The sequence below is a fragment of the Dysidea avara genome, chromosome 2 (assembly GCF_963678975.1).
Source record: "Dysidea avara chromosome 2, odDysAvar1.4, whole genome shotgun sequence".
Taxonomy (NCBI): Eukaryota; Metazoa; Porifera; class Demospongiae; order Dictyoceratida; family Dysideidae; genus Dysidea; species Dysidea avara.
In genome coordinates this window covers 52,165,290-52,180,287 of record NC_089273.1, presented here as the reverse complement: position 1 = coordinate 52,180,287, position 14,998 = coordinate 52,165,290, and the positions used below count along the sequence as shown (strand labels likewise).

Below are 14,998 nucleotides of genomic sequence, written 5' to 3'. Positions count from 1 at the left end.
CACTGATTCTGGATTGGATAGCTTGATGGCCACATGCTGATCTGGCCAGCATACATGATACTGGGCATCAGAAAAGTGGCTGTCGGACATATAGCTATATATTGGTGTAGCACTTTATGATCTATTATGTCGAGCAATCTTATTTTCATGCATGCTCTAATTTACACAGCTATAAATCAACACCAAAGAACTCTTTTGCTATTTTTGTGGTATTACATTGTAGCTATGTATATTGCAGATGTAAAAATGCATGGATTTGACTTTGTACGTAGCTTCCATCACATGTACGTTGAATTGTTTTTAATGCGTATTTATTACTATCTCATTTCTCCTCTTCCAAAAAAAAGCTATGTGGTGTGTGTAGTGTGTGGTCTGTGAAAAGGGTGACACCAAAAGGCTAGGCTTGCACAACCCAAAACATAAACATCTAGCTAAATACAAAGACTACAACAACACACACAACTTATAAAACACACATTTACAAAACACAGCTCACATAAGCATATAACATATTAAATGGGACCAAAAAAGTAATTCTTAACTGAACAACGAAAAACGTTACACTTAAGACACAGATAGAATGCTAAATATTGTTCCAGAGAAACTGAAGGTGATAAATTAGTAATATCTGTCCTTAAAGGGTACGAATGAAAATAAAGACTGAAAGGGGACTCCTTGGATATTTGTGTGTGGTCAACAATTAACAACAACATGACACACATCTGTGAATATGTTGTGAGACATGCTAGCCGGTGAGTACTACAGTGACGAAGGCACTATTTGTTAGGACAAGCAATAAAATTTAATCTGAGTAACGTGTGCACTCAAGCCCATTTTCCTGAGCACCTGCATGCACAGTACGCCGAATAAAAAGTGTTTCTAATTAGCTACGCCCTTACCATATCGACTTTGTCGCTGTACTCCATTAGTGAATGAACCAAGAATTGACCTCTACTTTGGCCCCTTTCCTGTTACACCTTTTCAGCTATAAGTCACTAAGTTTAAGTCCTTGCAATTAGGTTAGGCCGGTAATCCAAAGGTTTCAGCACATGTTGCTGTCAGACCATCAGTGCTGGTCACTGTAAAGCGCTAATAACAATAACAAACGTACTCCTCTGATGAGACTCAGTATCCTCGTAGGTATTTATGGTACGATAAAACCCACAATCAATCCAAAGTATATCCAATTAATGAGCGACACGAGCAAAATGTTTGTTAATAGTGTTCCCGTTTGCCGTAAGAATAGCAGTGAGGTAACAGAGTGAGTGTAGTCTCCATTGGGTGCACGAGACGCTATAACAGTGAGTGTGAACCATACAGTGGGTTGTATATGTTCTCCGTAATACGTAGGCCATGGATAATGGTAGCTAAGGCATATATTATCTATGCGTAGGCCTACCGGGAACCGTGGCTGAGAAAGTACTATTAGAATATAGTCTAGTGTCCATGGCAATTTTTTTTCAAACGACCCGTAGATCAGAATGAAAATGACCTGAGGGCACCTAAACACAAAAAGGGAGAAATAGGGCTGGATACAAGGCTGTACTTTCATAAGTCAAATTTTTTTTAGAGTGTATGGTTGGGTGTGAATTTCTGGTAATGAACTTTTTGGCAATATTTTACTTCACCCTCTCACCACCACAACTGCCACTTTCTAAGTGCTCTGTAACACCAGTCAAGTGTTTTAGTAGCCCCTGCGCTTCTCCTGTAGCGGCCACAGTGAACGGGAACCTTAAGAGAATGGGAACCTTAAGAGAATGGGAACAGGGATAACTGGTCTTCCACTCATGATGGCATGGTTAGATGATCTCATCATCAACTTCTGAAATGTCAGCATTGTACACAATGATAGTGGCACTAATATTGAAGAGAAACAGTAAGGAGAGGTATTGTGTAGGTCGGAGTGGAATGTTGCTACTTATCAAACCGGTGACCTCGTGCCTACATGCATATGCGTGCTTGCGAAAACTAGACTTGGGAGTTGATTGCTTTAACTGTAAACAGGTTAGTGATGTTTACTGTGTGATTGCAAACAGTACTAGCCTATAAAGTTGTGAGATTCCGGGTTTGGATTCACTTGGGCCAAATTTTGCTATTTAAAGCTATATAGCGACACTGTGGTTGCTCTTGTGTAAAAAAAAGCAAAATGATAATTAAATTCCTTGTTCTATAATGAATAACTTGATATATAGTATGTTTTGTATGTTATAGCAGTTTAGAAGCTACAAATTTGGTGGTGAGGGGGTTAGTACTGTAACATTTTTTTTTTGCCTATAAGAATTGCTTTGCTACGGTTGTTTTGTCCCAAGCAGTGTTGCATCATTCATGCTGTTATATCTAGCAGTGTCAATGAATTAGTGGTGGACATTATCAGACAGTCCACACCCACTAAAACTAAAACTGTTGTGCAAAGAGGTAGAGGTGGTTATAACGGTAAACATGCTCAAGCTATGAACCTGTCTGTGGGGTATTGTGGTCTATTTGTAGTTAATAAGTTATCAGTATATGAATCATTTTCAAATCATTGCCAAGCACTGAAATAACTACCATGCACGTACGTATTGAAAGCTAGGTCCAAATAAATTCCAGATCCTAAATGAAGGCCATGGGGCCCTACTATTATTATTAAGTCTACCAGTTGGGCACTATCATGTGTTGTGGGCTATTACACCTTTTATTGAATGCCCCCAAAATGTATGGGAAAATTTTCTACATCCGGTCAGTTTAGACAATTTTGACACGTTTATATTTCCATTAATTGGACTTCTGGCATCATCATACTCACAGAGAGTTGCTCTACATGTATCAAAACTAAACAGACTTGAGGTAGGCGGTACATGATAATTAATTTAATTTTTAATGGTTTTTTTAAATTGAAATGTATAGGACATGACTGTTCCAGCATTTTTGTCATGAACAAAAGTATAGCAAATGTCTGCAAACTTCTTGATATGGAACTCTAAAGTTATTTCAATTGACTGATAGGAGTATCATACACAAACCACACAACTCCATAGACAGACAGACAGACAAATGTATGAATATAATTGACATTATGTGTATTCATGATCACCACCTCACTTATGATTATATTAAAGCTAAACCTATTACCATAAATGGTAAAACTTACAAGCAATGCTGAGAAAATCATAAATTTGTATTGATTTAAAACTACACATCACAGAAATGTATATATATATAGAAGCACAAGGGTTGTGCATTACTATCAACCTTCAGTTGCACAAGTATTGCTACAGATCTAGACCAGACTATAGTATGTTCATGTTGAGCTGAATCCTCAAAAACATTTAATAACTCATGGATGGAATTACACATGATCTTGAAATTTGGCTCATTTGTAGTACTGCTTGACCCGCTAAAAATATTTCAAAATCTTGTTGTTCAAATGTTTGACATAATATTTATGACCATTCAAAATTTTCACAATACATTTCTTATGGGGAAGCCATATAAGTACAGTGTCCATTACAGCCGTTTTCCAAACTTGTATGGAGCCAAACCATACGTGTCTGTTGTTGACGCCTTGCTGTTACCAATAATCATCTGGTTGGCTGAAATGTTAACTCTGTTGAGAAAAAATCCACTTTTAATTTTTAGCTGTTTTTCAGGATTCAGCTCAACGTGAACATACTATAGCTAGTCTGATAATATTATGGGTTCTGGTGTGCTCATGGTGGTTTCATTGTTGTATGGTTCTATTGTTTCTATAGGTTCTTGAAGGTGTGGGTACTTGAGTCTTGCCTTATATGAAGCATTGACACTTGACATTTAATATTCCTAGGTACAGACCTGCTGGGTGGACTTATATAGCTGGGTATACCGCATGGAGCAATGTAAATAAACTTTGCTGCTCAACAATAACACAGCACTGTTAACAGCAACTGGGAATTAGTGATCATCGAACGTGAAACCTCAGTGTTATTTGTATCGATCTACACAAAAATCCATATTATTCACACACACGTATTATATAAAAATCACTGTACCCTCTTTGTTTCCCAACTCAACACTGAAATCATTTGTGATGACAAAAGCTGTGTACGTACATTAAATAGTACAAGTAACTTCAGTAGATAAATATTTAATCTATCCTTCTAACTAGGGGTATGCATACATTAACTTTGTCAATACCATAGTCAAACTGTGTGGATTGTTCTACTATTGCACAGTTAGACATTATTCTACTGAGAGGTAAAAAGCTTGCCTCAGATTCTTCAATAAATAGAGTGGAGGATACTACAACAGAGTTTTTAAACCAAAATTTTCTAGGGTGATCGTCATACCATTTTACCTTTGCAAAATTGAATGTTTCATCATCTATGCCATCAATGGTGGGATTGTGCAAAACAAAATATTCAATAAGGCCTGTTCTAACATCCTCTGATAAGCAGTTGTGATCGTGGCTAATGATTTTTCCTATGCAGTTAGGCCATATAGCCATTATGCAAGTTGATTTGTGCGAACGTGACCTTAATGATGTATACCAATGGCCATAAACTTTTACTTGATAAAATTCAGTATACTTCATTGGAACATGTTGAATCACTGATTGTCCCATGTACAGTCGACAGTATGTGTCCTTTAGCTTATTTCTGAGGGATTCAGTAAAGTATTTTTCACGAAAGGGAGGTATGGTATGATGACAGTCTTGTAAGTTAGCAGTTACAGTGGCAGGTGAGCAAAAGAGATTTTTTTCATAGTCAAAATAGGACTTGCTATCAAATATCTCATTCCTGTCATCTATAATTGCATAGTTGTTTGTTACACTGCTAATACATGGTAACAGTTCAGGAGGAGTCAGTTGTGATACATTAGTGACACTCAGGCTTTGCATTAAGGTGAATTTCTCCAAAACCTGAATTTCAGGTGCATGCCAACTCTTTTGAAAAGATTCAAGTATGCCATTGTAGCGTTCAAAAGAAAAACACCAGAATGAATATACAGGTCCAAAATCTTCTACACATTTACATAAATGGGCATGTAAATGCATGTTGGGCGTGACACAAGCTTCCCCAAAAAGTTGTTCAAATTTATGGCAAAACTCAAGTACCAGATGGTCTGCGACAGCTACTTCTGTTTCATGAATAAAAGGACGGCATAAAATAGAGCAGAAATTTGAGAACGTGCACCACATATCAAAGTGTTCTGATGGTAAAAAATCTCGTAGCACAAAAGGTGAATAAACTATAGTCCAGATCATCCACTGTTCAGCTGTAAATCCTGAGAAAGAAGAAGATATTTTATCAGGCAGTCTACCTACATGTGCAGGAACCTCTATCAAGTCCATTTTGTTTTGTATGACATTTAATGTTGACTCACATAAAAATGCCTCTGGTTTTCCATACATTTTTGGCCGTGCCTAAGAATAGATTATGCATGGCATCTATCATATGGTAACGTACTATATCAAAATATTTTAGCTCTAATAATTCGGAATGACGCACTCCAATTTCTTGTTGAATCTTCTCTTGTGCAGCAGCTGTTGTAGCATTTTTTGCCTCTAAAGCCTTGGTTCGATGAGTTTTTATATCACGCAATTGCCATTCATCTCGTTGAAAGCCAGAATAATCTGTTGATTCTTTTGTCAGAAATTCTTTCAAACATTTAGAGCAACCACATTTTGCTTTGAAGCCATAGAAACCGCATATCTTTCTGGTTGCTGGAATATCAGAAGTATTGCAAGCCAGAGCAACACGTATAGTTTTAATTCCCAAGGTGACTTGACCACTGTTAATATGAATGCCATGATAGAGCTAGTTCAGTTCATCCACTAAAGGCTTTATGTAAGTGTTAACAGTCAACTTAGGCTCGTTAGGTCCTGGTATAGTACCTATGATAATAACATTTTCTGGCTTGAATCGTAAAGTGCGTGGCAAGTTCAGTATCACTAAATATATCACACCAATACTGTATACAGTATGTTTGTATGGTCTAAACCAATCTATGTTAAGCATAAGAAGTAAATTCCATGGCATTTCTAAAAAATCTTTCCAATCCATCCAGAATTTTGCATCATACACATCAGTCATGTAACCTTCAACATTATTTAATTGCCGCCAGTGTTCACAACTTTTGAAAAAGCCTGGACGAGTTGCAAACCTTTCTAAGGATGTTTTTATGCTGTTGTAAAAAAACATTTTCTGAGGATAAAGCTTTTCTTTTCCTTGTACTTTAATTGTTTTCATTAAAGTAGCACCGCATTCAACTCTGTGTACCCTCTGAGGATGATTTATAAATTTTATGTAGTCACAAACACGACTCACTTCTGAGTTTCCAGGCCCTGCTACAACGGCTGATTCTTCCTTGAATAGTTTATGGCATGAGGGGCAAACGCAAATATCTTTCAAATTGGAATTCCATTCCATAATTCTTTTTTATAGAGTACAGAGTTTTAGGGATGCCCTCAAATATGGCAGGCTGCATGTTATAGGTTGCAGATATCCAGTTGAAGAGAGAAGAAATTAGGTTAATAATGTGCTGGAGTCCTCTATCAGATACATGGTAACACAGTTGAAAAAATAAAAGAAAATAACTTAATAGATAATTAATGTTTGTGACAGGTTTTGGGTCCTGATCGCTGACCTCATTTTCAAAATCATTTTCCCACACTTCAGGTACTGAATCAAAACTCTCATCACTCGATGCTTGAAGGTTGTCATCTCCCTGTATTTCTTCCATACAGTAGTGATCATCCATAATAGTAGCCTCACACTGAACAACATCAGAAGAGTCACTGCTGGAAATTTCATCTACTTGCTCTACTTGTATGTCACAATCACCAGTGCTATTAATACAAGACTTTGTCTGCTGGTGCCAGCAATATGCAAAATATGATAATTTTCTTTGCAAAACGGGCACTGGATTCTGGGAAGTTTTGGATTGCTTGCCATATCTATGTAATTTAAAATTTAACTTTATGCTTTGTGTATGCTAAAGTAGTCATGCATGATAATGACAACATACAGCAATAGCTATATGCAAGGTAAGGGGAGCCTAGATTCAGGGATACGCAACTACCTGAAACACAGATAGCTGGATCCCTGGCAAAACAAACCCATAAATTACAGCACACACAATTACAACATGAACTAAAAAACAGTGAAAAGTTCCTTAATATCCCACAACTCTCACGAGTGAGCATTGAAGATCCTATAGGAGGATAAGTAGCTAACTACGTATACTGAGCTGCAAGTACGTATAGCTGCAAGTACGTATAGCTGCAATTAGAACCAAAAACGACTGTAAGGTACAAACAGAATCAACTCATGTGTTAATGTACGCAAAACTAAACTACCGCTAGCTACGCGTAACATACAGCTTTAGTCAATGATGCATGGCCTAAGGCTTAAAGTTAGCCAAGCATGTATTCATTGAACATATAGCTAAGCAAACAAGGTTATCTTACTGGAGCTCAACTCAACCATTTGTTTAATATAGTGCCTATCACGGTGATCTCCATGTTGCAAGCCATGCGGTGTGGTTCCGTGATGAAATGCATGTTCTATAGTTAGCTAGCTTGCTATAATATAACGTATAGAATACATACAGTTATATACCTCAATAATCTTGAACTTCTGCTTGGAGTAGGCTGTGAAACGCTTCTTACAATTGCAAACTATCGTATGTCACTTGAAACCAAAACTATTGTTCATTAGCTAGCGATATCCTGTTCATCAGTTGCAATACTCGCTTTAGTCTCGCGGCGCCCGACCCCCAGGAATTTAAATTGTGTGAAGTTCACGGATTATTTGCATAACTAAAAATGAATCGGATAATTATTCGGTGGTATATGTACTCAACTAGTAGGTGGTTCTGCATGTAGTTCATGGCGTTACCCGCGTGCCTTGCTGTTTGTTACGTGGAGCTGCTTTACCAGAATCTAAATGCAGAAGGGGTGTTTTGTTGAATAAAGGAAATAATATTAAGCGGGTATGTAACAGCACGCCAGCCGCCAGAGGAATCAGGGCAAGAAGAATCCGAGGAAGAATCGCAGCTTAACAGTTCACTTTATTGAGGGCTAATTTGGAAGGCAACAATATACATTTAAATTCCCTATTTATACAACAAAACATGTAGTGACCTCAATGACGTGTCATGTAGTGATACAAATAACAAAATAAAATCAGGTGATAACAGTCAGTCAGTCAGGTGAGTGTCACTCCATTCAGCTTCTCTATCACAGGGTAGTTGAAGATTACGTGCGGAAAGTACTGTGCAGTGCAGGAGCGGATCTAGGATTTATAAAAGGGGGGGCTAACTCAAGGTACTAATCTGTTGGGTAGAGGTGTGCAAAGCACACGAAGCATGCTGGAACTAGGGGGGTCTGGGGCAGCCCCCCCCAGGAAATTTTTGAAAAATAGACGCTAAAATACTGCAATTTGGAAACATTTCCACATAAAATTCATAATATTTTCTGCCTGTAGATATTTCATATACTGCCTTTAGATTATAGGTATGGCTTTCTAAAGCATTTTGCTAATCAAAATGTTTGGGTAGCGATTCCGGGAGAATTTTAAACTTAATGGATTTAATTTTTATTTAGCATAGCCTTGAGTAGTACTCCCTGAGGATCTCATAAACACTTAGATTTTAAAAATCCATTATAGGATGGTAGAGTTATAAGCAATTTTGTCCTTTAAAATAGGCAAAATTTTCTCCATATCTTTCCATTGCTAAAAGGCCCAAAAATGGCACAATTGAACAAATGCTTATAACCGAGCTTTGCAATAACATTTTGAAATTCTGTTTTCTGTTATAAATACCTTATTACATGGACCACAGTGTAATCTTACTTGTAAGACCCTCTGAATAAAGGTCACCTCCATAGAAAGCCACTAAATAGTTGCATGCATTTAGCATCTTGAGGATGGAAAAACAACACACACATGGTGAAGTGCAACCACTCTGTTCCAGTTATCTCCACTCAAAAATACAATGTGCATGCAAAGCAAGGAGTTGTACTGTTGATTTATAGCTGTTTATATGATTGCTTTGTCTCTTAATGTACAGCTCCTTGACAGCTACCAAAATGGTGCATCAAAGAGATGAGCCATTTGTGGTGCAAATTTGCTGACTTAGCATGGTAATATTGAAAACTACATGGACAAAAATGCTCACCTTGGTGTAACTAACATGTGCTGGGTCGTTTCTTGCAAAAAGAACATAACATTGTGGTGGCTATATTGCAAAATAATCTTATAATTAGCATAAAACTCCACACAAACATATTTGTAGCGGGAAACTAACTGCACCATCGTATTCCTTGCCCCCAGAAACCCTAGAAACGATCCAATTGTTTGATCAATTGCTCGTATGGCAGCGGAATGATTGTGCCAACTCTCCAATGGAAGATTCACGGAGAAAATTTTATGCAAAATTTACGGAATTCCGGAATCGTTAGTTTGGGTAGGTACAGACAACCAAGTACACGATGCACCCCTCTCACAATTGCACAACACCGAATACGTGCATGTTATAGAATAATGTAATGTTGAACGTGGAAAATTTTGAAATTTGAACAATACAAGATTGAATCTGAGAGCATTTTCAATGAAAATTGTGTACCTGAATTAAGTATTGCCATATATATTAACTACACAAGTGGATGAATGAAGCCCTTTAAACAAACCAATGCACTTCATTGTATATATGTATAGGTGCAGGCAGATTTGGAAAAATTCCATAACAGAACCAACTACATGTTTCCAGTGAATGTTCTATTAGAGTAGTTAGCTGACTGCTCTATTAGAGTATCTCGATGTTGTACACCTCCAATGCTGATCCGGGTCCTTGTTACATAAACTTTGGCATAAATCCACTGATAATACCTTGGAAAGATGTTTATAAGGTGGTTTTATGAGTATTTGTATTATTAGTGATCATATAATTATGCTAAGACAAAATTTCATTATAATACTCAGCATATTGATCAAGTAAAGCCTAAATATGAAGGGGGGGCTTCAGCCCCCAAAGCCCCCCCCCCCCCCCCAGATCCTCCCCTGCAGTGGTAGATTAGATTAACTCAAGCTAGTGGGATAGGAACTGATGATTTGGCCACAGCATATTTGAGAAGGCCAACAGTTTTATGTAAGACCAATTGTTAGTGCTATATATATATATGTACCACTCCGGCTGCGTGGGAAGTTCAAAGGCACCACCAGTGCCATAATTTGTATATTGCATTGCTGCAGACCGCAGTGAGTGCATTATAACTTATAACGCACTGGTTGCAGTTTTGTAGACCGCAACAAGTGCATTATAAGTTATAATGCACTGGCTGCGGTTTTGTGCAGCATAGCACAAGTGCCGGTGGCCAAGACCACTACGCTCACCTAATAGGTGAAAAGACACTTCACAGATCACTAGAATTCTTTTATAGCCTGACATGTAAAGGTTGATTGTGGGCCATAACGTCACCAATACGTATAATGTTTACAAGCAGCCAATGGCGATCGAAAAAGCCAACACGGTGGACACAGCTCTAGTCTGCACATATATAAATGTACTTATACACTTTACTAGTCTGGTACCATCTTAGCCCAGATTAAACTGTAGTCCACTTCGACAATGACTCAATAAAACTAATTTATTCTAAATAATACTCACCTTTATGTTCAATTGTGGTAACCAGTTTTGTCATGCCACCAGATTCGAGTTTAGCCAGTGTGAATAGTAAGAATTAGACTAGTATCGTTTAGTAGTTAGGTTTTGTTCACTTAAACCGTCTATATAGCTGCTTTTTTTCGTTCGAGAGAATCACTATGGCGATTAGTCTATATGGCGATTGAGTGATCACGCTGGCATGCTGAGCACTACATGATGAGAGTCGAATAGTGAATGCAAGTTGGTGATATAACCCATAGCGTACTAGCTTTCAATATCTCAGGTGGCTGCAGTACTGCAGAGGGAATGTCATCGCAATGTTTGGCTTGGTTACCCACAATCAATGTTAGAAACCTGGCCTTTATAAGTGTTTACAGCTGTCTTGTGAGACTCTCCCCACCTATTAGGTGAGTGGTACATAACAGTTATACAACGTGCACTCGTGCTCTGCCTGTATAAACACACTTGCCTACAGGCCTGACGGCCCTCAGGCTCGTGCGTTTATATCAGGCAGAGCACTCGTGGCCATTGTATAACTGTATAATATACATATAAATTAATGCATGGTGTTTTGATATACATTGTGCATAAATCCACTTGACGGTTTGCTGCTTAAAAGGTTGTCATAAAGTGGGATTGGTGGAAGTAAAGTCATGTCATGTACTGCATGCATCCCAAGATGTGTACTGATGATGCAAGATGCATGTCTAAGAACCACTGATGTTGAAATTAGCTGTTTTTGGTATATGAATAAAATGATACTCCTTACTAGGGAGTGTATAAACAGTGGAATGGAATACTGGAATGGTGGAATGGATTTTTTAAAGTTCAATATCAGTTTTTACATCCAAATAACTCCTCCCCTAATAAATAGGATACCCCTTGAGTCAGCTCTTAGCATAATTCACCTCAACATAATTCACCTCACCATAATTCACCTCACCATAGACAAAATTTACCAATGTAATGTACTTTATAGAAATTTGCGTGGGCGAGATCAAAGGAAAAAGTGTACTTTAAAATTCATAAAGTACACTCTCAGCCGGCCAACTGCTTCATCGACCACAAAGAGTGCTTTATTGCACCGCAAAGAGTGCTGCAAAGAGTGCTTTATTCGTTCAATAAAGCACTCTTTGTGGGCAATAAAGCACAGTTGCCCACGTGCCTTAGTGTAAGCTAATAGCCTACGGGGCTCGCGCCAGTACGACTAATCACCCAAGCCGGTGAAGGCTGATAGCCTCGCCGCGCTGAGTGATCAATCACCCCAGCTGATACGAGTTCCACCACTGGATTGCTTTTATAGACATACCTAAATGCTTCGATGATGGGTGGGAGAAGATAACGTTGCTGTTATGTTTGTTAATGTAAACAGACAAGTCCTGGAGATATCACGGAAATACTTCACCATGTGACTCGCAATAGAATCGATTGTGGGTTGCGAGCAAAACCTGCCAAAAGACGCGATGAACGTCTACTATGCCAAACTATGGTGAAATACGCGTGAGTTACTTTGTTAAACTAGTTTGTGTGCGTTCAGGCTGCTAATAGTTCATGCAACGCTTGTTAACTACGAGTCCTAGTGTATGGTGAAGCTACACGACTAGAAAGTTCGCCTCGTGCTTTATTAGCATCTCGGCCGCGCGCCGAGTACTTTATTTTTCATATAGCACGAGCAAGGCTATGCTTTAACATATACGTAAAGTCAGTTATGAACATGCATAATGGCAGTTTATTGGGAATATCAAGAAGATTCTTGACTTAACCCTTGTTTCCAAATGATAAAACGTTACATGTATACATTGTAAAAGTACATTCGCTGTATAATGAAGTATTCATTTATTTATTATCAACTTTGTCAGTGGATGAACACAGAGGGCAGAGCCTGTACGATGTGTTTACCACTAACCTAGGAGCCTAAGCAAAAAATTTTGGGTAAAAGTGAAACGGGACTATCTTGTAAGTGTTTACAGTGAGCCTTTCCCACAATAGTATAAAAATTTAAGCCAAAGTTTGTTGTGGTAGTGCCACATTGCACACTGAACCAAGCCTTAAGACAGTTAGTTTCAGACAAGTAATTAAGTATTGAGTTAAAAGTCATACAAGTGTTGTAGTGACGAAAAGTATGCTAAATGACCTGACTTTAAGGGGAATCCTTTTAATTGCTTACCTAAGGGGAGGAGTTATACTTATTTGGATGTATAAAAAAGGATATTGAGCTTTAAAAAATTTCATTCCAGTAGTCCATTCCACTGTTTATACACTCCCTCCTCACTATACTAATGAACAGTGTTGAATAGATGTAATTGGACTGTTCAATTGTGTGGTCAGACCATAAATCCTTTGACCCATGCAATATCAAAAAGTTAAAGCTTTGTAATAGTTCTGTTATGATATCACACTTTGATTGTCTAAAGTTGTTATGTCTGCTGTGTATATCATGTATTGCTATCTACATGGGTCGCCATCCTATCTTTGTTTTGTTTGGTATTGTTAAATACACAGTGTTAATAGTTATCATTGTTAAACAATGGATTTGGATGCATGCATGTGCTTGTAGAATCCCTCTGTTCTGGAGACTTTTGGACTCTGGCCAATTTTATGAAGGAGTTAATAGTGTATGGAGTTAATAAGATCTGTTGAAATCAAAATTTCTGTGAAAGAAAAGTTCCTTTGTTATTGTTGCATTGTAGCTACAGTGTATAAGACACGTTATTCTATTGCTATATACTTATTAAAGTGCATGGTATACAATTATTATCTAGGTTGTGCAAAAGAACAAGAAAAGGTCCAGAGTAAACCATCTTACTGACTCCTTGAAGAAATTGGGAAAAGCTGTTGGCAGTCATAATCAGAATTCAATTTCATTTCAAATAATGTAATAAGAAGTTAGTCACGCTTGTTGCTGAAAGAATTGGTAAAAGATCCATCATGAATTGGCATCATCTGCAAGTCCCAGTAGCAAGTCTCTGTTTAGAACCAAAATCAAGGGTACTCTTACAACATACCATTGGAAAAGTCTTTGCACCGACCTTCAAAGAACAGCTCCACTATTATCAGCCATCTTGCAGAAGAATTTAGAAACTATAATGAACAGAATGTCTATAAGCCTGACAAAAATGTTTTAGTGGCAGTTATTGCTGGTGTGATGTTGAGAAATTGTAGTCAGCATGCTAATTTCCTGCTATCTGTAATTTCATTGTTTTTGTATTCTAATCATTGTCCAAAACAGGTACATAGTTGTAATTGTAAATTTGGATAGAGGCGTAGCCTATACATCCAAATCTAGTTAATGACATGTGTATAGCTGTTGTGCTTTTTCTAGATATTCAGGCGTTTGCACATAGCATGCCGGTGTTTGTCACATAGAACCACAATGCAGCTTGTGGATGATTTTGGAAAGCAGCATGATAAGCCTGTCAATATCTGGCGTGATGAAATATTTGAAAGACGATTGCTAAAGGTTTGCAAAAGCATTTTGTTGTGCCAGATTACTGTTTATATCATTGTAGAATGTATCGTGCCAGAATCCTACCACAGACATGCAGTGACACTACCAAACCGTTGCACCGTAACTCCTGGTGCTACTACTGCGATAACTATTGAATCCAATGTGATTTGTGATCCAAGGGCTGATGAGACAAATGATGAATGGAACAGTAATGTACAATCATCTCAAGGCAGTAGTTCTGATACTTTTTGTGATGTATTATCTTCTCCCACTGCACCACAGTTTTCACCTGTAGTTACAGCTTCTGACACTGCAGAGTCGTCTGGGACAGAAGAGTTTTTTAATTTCTTTGCTCTGAATTGTCCATGTCAACCTTTAAGTTTGTAGCTGATAATGTTGATTTTTACATTAGACTCAGACAGGAAACATTGGACCATCATGCTTATACTCTTTACACTGTACACATATAATGGCAGTTAAAGATAGAGTTGACTGTTCATTCCTAAGTGATATACCTCATTCTGTTGATATTGCATCAGTAAACTTCTGAAACAGTGTTATGGCTTGAAAGGTTTGAAAGAAAATCTGACCATTCTTCTGTCAAGAACCATTAGAGCGCATATGCCATTCTTTTGCAAACATATCAATGTTATAAAGAAGTCCGTCAACACATACAACATCAGTTTTCAAGTGAGATGTCCAACAAGTCGGTGGTGTCTAATCACTGGACTGGACTACTGGACTGACATTTTTTTTGGTTTTGCACATTTTTAAGGGTGGGGTTACTGTACATTTGGGTGACTTGTGGCAACATTTCAGCACTGAGTGGTGAGTATGATCCTAAAAAGTAGTTGTGATAAGCCAAACGGGTTAAATTAAATGTATTATATTCACTGCTAGTATCTACTCTACTGTATAGCAGATACT

The 14,998-nt window shown here is 37.8% G+C and overlaps 1 long non-coding RNA gene across 2 annotated transcripts; it reads left to right on the top strand.

The window, feature by feature from the left end:
- Positions 1-1,176: 1,176 nt before the first annotated feature.
- LOC136246272 (uncharacterized) lies at positions 1,177-14,910 on the top strand. Of its 2 annotated transcripts, XR_010696347.1 has the most exons (5): positions 1,177-1,301; positions 1,712-2,004; positions 13,386-13,852; positions 13,946-14,083; positions 14,133-14,910. It is a non-coding gene; the product is annotated as an uncharacterized lncRNA (long non-coding RNA). The 2 variants fall into 2 exon arrangements; XR_010696346.1 differs by lacking the exon at positions 1,712-2,004.
- Positions 14,911-14,998: the final 88 nt, after the last annotated feature.